The sequence below is a fragment of the Odocoileus virginianus genome, chromosome 1, assembly GCF_023699985.2.
Source record: "Odocoileus virginianus isolate 20LAN1187 ecotype Illinois chromosome 1, Ovbor_1.2, whole genome shotgun sequence".
Classification (NCBI taxonomy): Eukaryota; Metazoa; Chordata; class Mammalia; order Artiodactyla; family Cervidae; genus Odocoileus; species Odocoileus virginianus.
This window is the reverse complement of record NC_069674.1, coordinates 10,846,039-10,857,417: the sequence shown is the minus strand read 5'-3', so window position 1 is coordinate 10,857,417 and position 11,379 is coordinate 10,846,039. Positions and strand designations below refer to the sequence as shown.

Here is an 11,379-nt window from a genome sequence, read left to right as displayed (position 1 = left end):
ACTGATGCTGAAGCTGAAACTCCACTACCTTGACCACCTGATGCAAAGAGGCAACTCATTGGAAAAGACCCTGATGTTGGGAAAGATTGAAGGTAGGAGGAGAAGGGGACGACAGAGGATGAGATGGTTGGATGGTATCACCCACTCAATGGACAGGAGTTTGAGCAAACTCTGGGAGATAGTGAAGGACAGAGAAGCCTGGAGTGCTGCAGTCCATGGGGTTGCAAATAGTAGGACGCGACTAAGTGACTGAACAACAACAACAATATTTGATAAGGGAGTAGTATCCGAAATATATGAAAAACTCATATAACTCAATATAAAAAGTCAATTAAAAATGGACAAAGGACCACACACATTTAGAATTACTATTATAAAAAAGACAAGAGCTAACAAAGTTTTGCTGGGGATGTGGAGAAAAGGAAACCCTTGTGCGCTGTTGGTGAGCATGTAAATTGGTACCACCTCTAGGGAAAATAGTATGACTGTTCCTCAAAATATTAAAAATAGAACTACCATATATTCCAGTAGTTCCACTTCTGGTTATTTATTTGCAGAAAATGGAAACACCAATTTGAAAAGATATATGAACCCCCAATGTTCATTACAATTTTTTAAAAAATAGTCAAGATACAGAGGCAACCTAAGCAATTGATAAATGAGTGAATTAAAAAAATGTGCCATATATATGGGTGAACTTAGAGGGCATCACGCTGAGTGAAATAAGTCAAGCAGAGTAAAGCGAATACCATCTAATTTCACTTATATATAGGGTCTAAAAACCAAAATAAATTTCCAAAACATTAAACAGAAACAGACTCACAGTTACAGAGAACAAACTGGTGGTTGCCAAACGAAAGAGGCGGTGGCAGAGGGGTGAAATAGATGGAGACATAGAGGTGCAAACTTCCAGTCGTAAATAAATAAATCATGGAGATGTAATTGCAGCATAGGGAACATATTCAATAATATTGTAGTAACTTTGTATGATGACAGATGCAACTAGACTTACTGTGGTTGATCATCTCTCAATGTATAAAAATAATGAATTACTGTGTTATACATCTGAAACTAATATATTGTAAGCAAATTATACTTCAGTTAAAATATCCCCCCTTCTTTTTTATTTAATCACAAAAAGTGCAAGATGTTTCACTTTCTCACTCTATAATAGAAAAAAAATAATGTGGCTCAAAGTCTAACCTCGATGGTATTTCTAGTGGTGATTTTTCCTTTTCCTTGGAATTTTTCAAGAATTCACAGGTCTTTAAAGTGCTCCATCACTTTTCTAATTTACTGGAAGGGAGGAGCTTTGGTCTTTTGGGCTGTGACTACCACACTGCTGAGGTTGCTTTCAGTCCTACTGTGAACTGGAAGTGAACTGGTCACCCACCATCACTCTGTAACTATTTCTTGGTGCCACTAACACACTCCATACCCAGAAGATAAGCAGATTTTGTTTACTAAGCATAGACCGAGGGCCTCCAAAAGGCTCCCTAAGAAGCTCCCCTTAATCAGTGGCACCCCACCACCATTCTGAAATCCTCCCATCTCCATCTGAGCAGGCTCCAGGCTCTACCCTCTAAATTCCTAGAATTCTCCTTCTTCAGATTCCAGGCTTCCACCCATGGACAAGCTGCCTTTATCTTTTCATATTTTTTCCTTTAATAAAATAAAACAAAACCTTAACATTTCATCAAACACATTTCTCCATCAATAGAACTTGATGGCTAATCAGCTGGTGTTTGATTTCTTAAGAAGCCAGACTTCAGATCCAAGTAACACAAAAGAGACTGCTTACCTTTCTCGTTGGTCAAGAAGGCTTTGTGCTTAAAAACAAAAATTGCCTGGTAAGTCTCCTGGGAGGGATAAAATAAGCTTTCTTGCATCCCAGATTAATCTAAAGTGGTGGAAATACAAAACAAAATAATTATTTAACAGGTTACCTTTTTATGATATTTTTTACTAAATGCATAAAATGTTTTATACAAATTCTATTATTTAATGTCAAAAATCTTGCAAAGGTGTTACATTTTTAAATTTTAGGGGGATGAAAGAACTGAGGTTCAGAGGGATTCAATAGCTTGTTCAAGATCACACCAAAGGTAATAGAGTCTGGATTCAAGCTCAGATCTGACCTCAGAGCTTGTATCAGTTGTACAATATCATATATTAAGAAGTACTTAAATCAAGTAAAATCCAGGTAAACTTCACTCATTTGGAAGCCTACTCTTCCAAATAATCATGTTCAAACAATAAATTATAGGCATATAAATTAAAGGTCAAGTTAAACTTTGATATAAATTTTTGAAAGATCAAATCTGTTTCTTAGATTGAAACAGATTAGAAATGGCTGAGAAATTGTTTTGCTTTTATTAAAACAAACTTTAAATCTACTTGTAGATAAAGTAAGAGAGCAAACCACAAATGGTCAAAAAAGGGCTATAGATTATGTGACATAAACATCTTAAATAATAAAAGAAATGGTACAACAAATGCCTGTAAAAATAAGTTGAATTTGAAATAAAAAGAAATAAAGAAAAATATAAAAAATAGATTTCATATAATCAAGTCCATCTAAACATATTTCAATGTTTGATGTAGCTTAGTAGAGAGGCTAACAGGCACAATAGACATGTTTAACAGGATACAAACTTTAGTAACAGTAAAATAATTATTATTTAAAAAATTTTAGGAAAATTATTTTTGTTTCCTATAAGGAAAAATACATTATATTTTTGTTTTCTGAACTCCCAGAAGCTTCACCAGAAGCTATATTTTAGTATGGTCTGGTCTGACAGAAAAGTTGAGATAGAATGGAACTCTTAATGTGCTGCCATAAATTCAACATCTCACTGTTACACACATTCCCAGCAAAGAAAGTTTCTCTACCAATCCACTTCCCAACTTCCTCTGCACTCACCATTTTCGAAAACCTCTGAATTAAGTACCTTGTGGCACTTAGAACAGGTGTAGATTTATGACTTATTTATGTGATTGATTGATAACTTCTTTATCATTATATGGTAAGTCCTAAGGCGGTAAGGATTTTATCTCGTTTTGTTCACAACTGGAGCTTCAACAGTTTCCATAACTAGAGTCTGGATATAGGAGATGCTCAGTAAAAAATTTTTGTATTGAAAAAATAAATGCCTCATAATCGTGAAAGCTGAGTAGTATGAGACTTCAGAGAATTAACTTTTTCACATTCACAAGTAACTTTGGATAAAAGAGAAGGAAATGAAGATGGGGTGGAGTTAAGGGGGCATATTTGATGACTAACTACCATTTTGCAACTGAAACCAGCTAATGAAAGGAATTTCCAAAAGTTTCATGTTAAACTGAAAGGATGTGTAGACATGTGGATTGCATAAACAGTCTTTAAATGTAAGCCCATGTGTCTGATATAATTTATTTATGTTTTTAGCTGCCTTGCCCTTGACTTTTTCTTTGGCTCGAGCTTTTTCTGTGATTGGTCAGATCTGCTTTTTTCCAAGGAGTTGAGAGACAATGACATATAGTCTTCCACGATCATGTAAATATAGTTCTGGCACCTCTAGGTGACCATAACACCCATCAGGGTGTTAAAAATATCCACTAGGGTGGCCAAAACAAGAAAGTCAGATAAAACAACTACTGATGAATATGTGGAGGAACCAAAATCTTCATTCAATGAAGGCAGAAGGGTAAAATGGTGCAGCTGCTTTGAAGGTTCAGCAGTTCCTCAAATGATTAAAGATAATTATCATATGATACAGCAGTTCCATTCCTAGGTATATAGTCAAGAGACATAAAAACATACACACACACAAACACACACATAGATAGATGTCTATCATAACCTTGTTCACAATAGCTGTAAGACTGAAGCAGCCCAAATGACCATCAATTGATTAATGAATAAACAGAATATGGTACATCCAAACAATATAACATTATTCAGCTATGAAGAGGAAAGAAGTACTGACACATACTACAACTTGGATAAACCTTGAAGACATTATGCTAAGTCAAGGAAGTTAGATACTATGATCCTCAGGTTATATGAGTCCCTTTGTATGAAAGTCCAGATAGGAAAAGCTACAGAGACAGAAAGCAGATTAGTTGTTGCTTTGGGTTAGGGAGAGAGAAGTTTGGAAGGGGTCATAGCTAAAGAGTATAAACTTTCTTTATGAGTTGATAAAAATGTGCTACTGTGAGAGGGTTATGTATATTTGTGAATATACTAAAAGTCATTGAATTGTACACTTTAAATGAGTCCAGTATGTGGATTATATCTCAATAAAACTGTTTAAATAAAACAACTGGGTACAATTGTATCCTCTCACTTTTGCTCAGTTTCAATGTGATACATGACATGGTATGACATATGACAAACCTAGATAGTGTATTAAAAACAGAGACATCTTTGCCTACAAAGGCTGGTATAGTCAAAGCTATGGTTTTTCCAGCAGTCATGAAGAGATGTGAGATTTGGACCATAAAGAAGGCTGAGCACTGAGGAATTGATGCTTTTGAATTGTGGTGCTGGAGAAGACTCTTGAGAGTCCCTTGGGCAGCAAGGGGGTCAAACCAGTCAATCCGGATTGACTTCTATTCCTATTCTAAATGAAGAAAAATATTTACCCATAGAGTTTACAGTTCAGTAAAAAAAAAAAAAAAAGGTCTACTATCCAAGGAAAACATTTAAACATCTCAAAGACAAGTTCATTCCGTTGCCGTCCCCATCTTGACAAAGCAAATGTATGCTGTGTCAAAACAAAGCTCAATATTTGCATGACCTGCTTCACAAAGGGTAAGTCTGAACCAGAGTTTTCATTTGGCAAGAAGACATTTGTCCCAAGCATGGTTTCCTGGGTAAAGATTGCTGGGCTTCTAGTTGTAGAAGTGTGTTTTTTTTTTTTAAATTTAAGATTGTTTTTGGCCATGTCATGCAGCATGTGGGATCTTACTTATTAATAGTTCCCAGACTAGAGATCGAACCTGCATCCACTGCCTTGGAAGTGTGGAATCATAACCATTGGACCACCAGGTAAGTCCCACAAATGTGTTCTCTTATGCGCTACTCATAACAGTGAAAAATTGGAACTGTCCTCAGTGCCCCAAAGTAGGGAAAAGGCTAAGGTAATTATCCTCTTGTAGCATGATTATGGAGCCTCCCAGGTTGTGCTAGTGGTAAAGAATCCACTTGCCAATACAGGAAACACAACAGATGCAGGTTGGATCCCTGGGTCAGGAAGATCCCCTGGAGGAGGAAGTGGCAGCCCACTCCAATATTCTTGCCTGCAAAAGTCTCATGGACAGAGGAGTCTGGAGGCTACAGTCTGTGGGTTGCAAAGAGTCAGACATGACTCAGTGACTGAGTATACATCATGATTATGCAGTTATTTTTGTATATATTTTTCTATACTTTTATAAAAAAGAAAAATGAACGAGATAATGTTAAGGAAAAAATAGAATAATACACATAAACATGTATTTAACAAATACTACTTACTACAGCCTTCTAAGGACTTCCGTGGTGGCTCAGATGTTAAGAAATCTGCCTGCAATGCAAGAGACCTGGGTTTAAACCCTGGGTTGTGAAAACCCTCTGGAGAAGGGAATAGCTAGCTACCCACTCCAGTATTCTTGATTGGAAAATTCCATGGACAGAGGAAACTGGTGGGCTATAATCAATGGGGTTGAAAAGAGTCAGACATAATTGAGTGACTAAGCAGGCACACACAGCCTTCTAAAATATATATATTAATAAATAAAAAGGAAGTTTGGGAAAGAACATAAAATAAAATAGCTCAGACTTTATTATGTTGATGAGACCTTGGTTGCTTCTTATTTTAAGTAAGTTACATTGTTTTAAATTTGGTTTAATAATATACAGAGACTGTAGTAGGTTACAAATACCTACTGCTGCTTGTCCTCTATTTTATGGACTCTATTAAGAGGGATAAAACAAAAGTTAATTATAAAGGAAGGTGGATAGTATTGACGAAACTCCTAGCTCTTAGGAAAGGAGCTTTCTTAAGGGTAATAGGTTATACTTGACAACATACTAAAAGGACATTTTTAAGGTTGATGAATGATGTCTGCAGGTCTGCTAATTAGCTGTGTCCCCATGAGCAAGCCATTTAACCTCTGAGGATCTTAATTCCCTCATTTGTAAAATAAGAGCTTAAAAAAAGAGAGAAGCATTTTTGACATACAGAGATGTGAAGGTTGGTGGCTTGAGGAGAAAGCTGCCATCTTAAATCCTCAGGGGAAATGCGTGTCTTATAAAACAACGTGATCTGCATTGCATCCTGAGGAAATGGAGCTCAGGGTTCTGTGACCAGGGCTACATCCAGAGATGAGGAGACCGTAACTGCCATTTTTTTTCACACCTAAAGGACTGCTGTCTCTTGTCCTCTATACTGAGGATGGTGTGAAGAGAGATTTTTTTAAAGTTAATTGTAAGGGAAGGTGAACAGTAGAATCCTCCAAAACACAGCATGAAGAAATAACTCTGTGACATAATATTGCATGTAATTTTTCTTGAAATAAAAGCCCTTATTAAGTGCATTTACCTTAATATGATGCTATATTAAGGGGAATTAGGCAGACCCTGTTTCCTCTGGCAACCTACAGTTTAAGGAATTAAAGCATCACTGAAGTACATAGATTTAAATAGGCAGGCAGACCAATGAACAGACATCAAATAGGCACACGTGTAAAATGAACATGCAAATACTTAAGCACAAGTGAAAAACACAAGAGATTCTGGTAGAATTGGCAGGCAGGAGGGATTTTGTGCATAAGGTAGGCAGCCATTATTTCTGTGAGGGATACCAAAAGGCTACTCTTCTGTAATCCTCTGATGATATTTTGTTAAAATACTAAGAATCTCTGTTTAAAACATGTATATTATATAAAATATAAACTACATGTTTTCCTTTTTATATGATATATACAATATATATTTTTTCTGTTTTTCTTTTTTGCTCTAAAGTGTTATTTGCTCAGTTGTGTCTGACTCTTTGTGACCCATGGCCTGTAGCCCACCAGGCTCCTCTGTCCATGGAATTCTCCAGGCAAGAACACTGGAGTGGGTAGCCTTTCCCTTCTCCAGGGGATCTTTCCAACTCAGGGACTGAACCTGGGTCTCCCGCATTGCAGGCAGATTCTTTACCATCTGAGCCACCAGGGAAGCCTATAAAAATCATATTGAATAGTTATTGGCCACTAATACAGTTAATTCCAAATTATCTATCCAGCTGCCTAGCCTGTCAAAGCTTAGAATTAAATTCTCTGGATATAGGATAGTGGGACTTCAAAAAGTTAGAGATTTGAGAAGCAATGACAGATGAAGTTCATTCTTAGGGCAAAATAAGGGAGAAAGAGTCCATGTGAGATACGTAAGCTTTAGCCTTAGCAAGATGTCACAAAAGCACAGGAACAATTTCTTTACACATCATCACGGATATTTTGACATCTCCAGGAACTTAGATGTGAAAGGGGTCATATAAAATTGGCATCCCTTCTAAGATGAAATACCAAGTACTTTTCACTGTGGACTCAAAAGAAAAGGCAGTGGCCCAATCACAACTGACTGTGGGCTCAGACAAAGCAACTGGGAAACAAGAAAGTGTCACTCTATAATCTAGGTCTCAGAGTTAATTAGGAGGATGAAAGAGGACTGTATGTTTTAATTTCTATATTGTCACTGCTGGTCTTCCATTAGCAGGAGTCGTCCTGTAGACAGAACACCTTAGGTAAATTCCAAGGCCTCAGAATTAAGCTTGTAGGGTTTTATTGGCTCTTGGCATCAACCAACAAAATGACACGCATGCTTGGCTGCAGGTTCTGAAGCAGAGAGGTAAAGTCTTATTCCACCCTCCTCAACGGCACGCCCGTGTGATGGAGATGCCCCTCCCTTCCCCGTGCACACCCTCCTGTTCCCCACCAGCCCCCTCCTCTGGGCTCTCTTGTTCTTGACTTGTTCTCCTCCCAGAGGCTGATAAGCTTGTAGCTCTTTCTTAGTTGCTCAGTCGTGTCTGACTCTTTTGTGACCCCACGGACTATAGCCTGCCAGGCTCCTCTGTCCATGGGATTCTCCAGGCAAGAATACTGGATTGGGTTGCCATTCCCTTCTCCAGGGGGTCCTTCCTGACCCAGGGATCAAACCCTGCCTCCTGCATGGCAGGCAGGTTCTTTACCACAGAACCTCCAGGGACGCCTGAAATCCCCGTTAGCCCACCGTGGGCCTTCCTGCCCTTCTTTAGAAGGGGTTCTTAGGATGTTTACCCCAGTCATCCTCAGGGGTTTATTTCATCTCTATTTTCCTATTTGAAATGGTTTCCCCAGTACCTGTGGTGTCTCATTCTGTCCTGAGCAGCCACGAGGGGCAGGAAGAAAGCCTGTGTCCCTTCTAATGCTGGAGACTACTTTACTAGGTTTCTTATAACACATATTCTGTTTTAAAAAATCTTAACAGAGTACTACAAAATTTTTGGTAATTCCTGAGAGAAACCTGGTGCTTAGGTAAAGCTCTAGTCACAGAAAATGTAACTATAAAACACAAGCACAACACGGTATTTAAGAGAAACTGTGAATCTTGATGATAGATTCTAACATCTTTTCTCATGCTGAGGGAAAAGGCTATTCTTCATAGTCAATACACAATTCTAATCAAAGAATGATGAAAAATAGCTATCTTGATTGTATTTTTAATGTCATTTTGTCATTTTAAAAACACTGTCAGCAGGAGGGAGACCGATAAGACATGATGCTGGAGAAGGAATGACAGCTGTTTAAATTAAATCTAAAGAAAACTATGAAAGAAAACATAGAATATGATTTAAATAAATGACTACTGTTATCTTTGGCAATCAATGTTTTCATAAAACCTTTAAAATATTAAAATGGAAAATTTTGCTTCTTTCTCCATCTCTGTATAACAATTTCACAGTAATCTATTTAGAAGCTTTCTGCTTTGCCAAAAATACATCATATAGAGGTACCTTACTACAGAGGTTGTGGGAACCAGGAACATGAAAGCAGGAAAGGGACCAAGGTTTATTGCCAAGCTGTCCTGTGGTTACCTCCACTGTGTATGTATCAAGGACACATGTTTGTCAATGCCCCTAACATACTTTGCCAAGGAAATTATTGTTTGTCTCTCCAGACAGAGGGAAAATGTTCCTGAAGTCAGGAACCATGCAACAGTCATCTTTATATATGATAAAGGATTAGGACTTTAGGGAGGGCTCCCAAATTTGCATCTTACACATTCCCCATATCTCATTCCAAATCTTCCCCAAGCCCATCCCCTAGCACAGGGCTGCGTATTCTAAATACACAGTAAGTGTTTGGCAGAACTGAACTGATATGAAATCGGAAATTTTTTGGATATCCAGAACGTAGCCTTTTTAGTTTCTTTCCAAACAAGACTTCACATTTCTCAGCTGCTTGAGTTAAAGGAGAGGGAACTCACTGTCAAATCCTAGTTATAATCCACCTCCCCTAAACCAATCAACATATCCCATCTCCTTGTCCTTATGGTTGGTTAAGACATTTGGTCTCAAGTCTGGCCAGAAAGGTCCAAATGAGACTCAAAGCCAGGATTCTTATTTGAACTCTCCAAGCAGTGGACTTTCTTGGACTCGAAACCTGGGATCATGTAGTTCTGTGAAGTGTGGAAGTTACTTTGGGGTCTTATGAGGAGAGCCTAACAAAAGAGGAATCTATATTAAATAGGCAGAGTAAAAAAATATTGAGAAAAAAAATTGGGTCCTATTCACATTTTTAAGCCCCTGAGTCTTATCCAAAGCCCAACTGTCTTGGGCTCTTCAGTGAAATAAGGCAATGAATTATCATTGTGATTTAAGACTCTCTGTGTGTGAATTTTCAATCAAAATCAGCCTATCTGTGCTATAGATTCTCTAGAAAGAAAGAGGAGTTCCTTCAGAGAGCAGTGCCTTGGTAGCTGCGGATGTCCTCACTCATGGCTCTCCTAGCTCCTCACTGTGCCTGGGACGGACAGGGTCCACAGAAGATGCTCTGCCAAGGTCTCTGCTGCTCTCCAGACCCTGGGATTCGATTCTGCCCAGAGCATCTTGTATTCAACTACACTTCATCCAGGCTCAGAGGGAGTCTCTCCACCACGATGAAATGATAACATGTCCTTTCATCTCATTGGATCCTTTCTAATACCTACGGGCCAAATTGTTTGTTTTTTCTGGCTAAATGTTGAAAAATATATTTGCACATAATTATTGAACATTCATCACTTTCTCAGTTATTGACTTATGAAAAGTCCATCCATATAAATATATAAAATTGATCTCTTGAACAATCGCAGAACATTAGAGAATGCATTCAATTTATCATATTAGCAAATTTTAGAAATTTAAACAACTCAGTTTTGGAAACAATTCTATGACTGCTTCCTTCCATACCCCGGAACAATGCATATTTGAGTAAAGCCATTTGTGGAAGAAGCAATTAAGTTTTAGGTAAGCCTTTTAGAAGCTATTATAAACCTGCTTGGTACTTATATTGATATATCAGCCGATTACTAATAATGGAAGAATTGAATAAAAGATTCAATCACTTTTCTAAGACTTACCTGAGCAAGTCCAGTAACATATATCAAGTACTTGTTTAACTAATAAGTTGCTCTCTTAACAAATAATGAAGTTCCTTTCCTGCCTCACTTTTATTCTGTTTGCTTAGGTAGGTACATTGGTTTCAATCAGTTGTGATGCAAAAATTAACTTAATTGAACAAATGTCTTAGTCAAACTTGTACAGTTATTTCAATTCACTGGTTACATATTAGGATTCCATAATGAATTATCCCTTTTTGAGAGGCGTGTGTGTGAAAGTGATATCTCAATATATAGTGTTACTTCTGGTTGGTGGTCCCAGTTCTCCAACAGTTCAGTGTAAGCTGACAAGCTGGAAATAAGACTTCTCAGAAGGGTTCAACAGTAAAGAAGCTTTAGGCGATCTCTTAGGTGATTGCAATCCTTCTGTTTAAGAAAGTGAAAAAGAAAGGAGAATTAGATTTCAATATCAAGTTGGCAGTGTCTAAGCTAGTCATTAACTTAGATATAAGCTTTAAAAATTAGCTCTACATCAGCTAGCCAGTTTTTCGCCTTTGCTCTCTGTCTGGGAGTCCAAGATATGTACCGTCTGTGGAGGTTAGCTTTTCTTCTTGTGATTTACAAACACTGAGCACTCTTTCTTCTTCTTTTTCTTTCTCATTTTCACTGGCTCATCTCTCTTCTTGCATGTGGAGTTCTTATGTGCCAAAGGACAGAATACTATTCAAGATGACCATATTCACTCTTTCATGAATCTTGCAGTCGAGAGAGTATAACCAGATGAGGAAACAGCGCAA

General features: G+C 37.7%; 1 long non-coding RNA gene across 2 annotated transcripts in view; it reads right to left on the bottom strand.

Moving 5' to 3' along the window:
* Window positions 1-1,803: 1,803 nt before the first annotated feature.
* LOC139032842 (uncharacterized) overlaps window positions 1,804-11,379 on the bottom strand; it is a 107,908-nt gene continuing 98,332 nt past the window's right edge. Inside the window, exon 4 of one of the 2 annotated variants that reach the window (XR_011485498.1) lies at window positions 1,804-1,900. This is a non-coding gene — a long non-coding RNA (uncharacterized lncRNA). Of the gene's footprint in view, window positions 1,901-10,620; window positions 11,009-11,379 lie in introns of those variants that run through there. The other variant, XR_011485506.1, reaches the window with a different exon arrangement.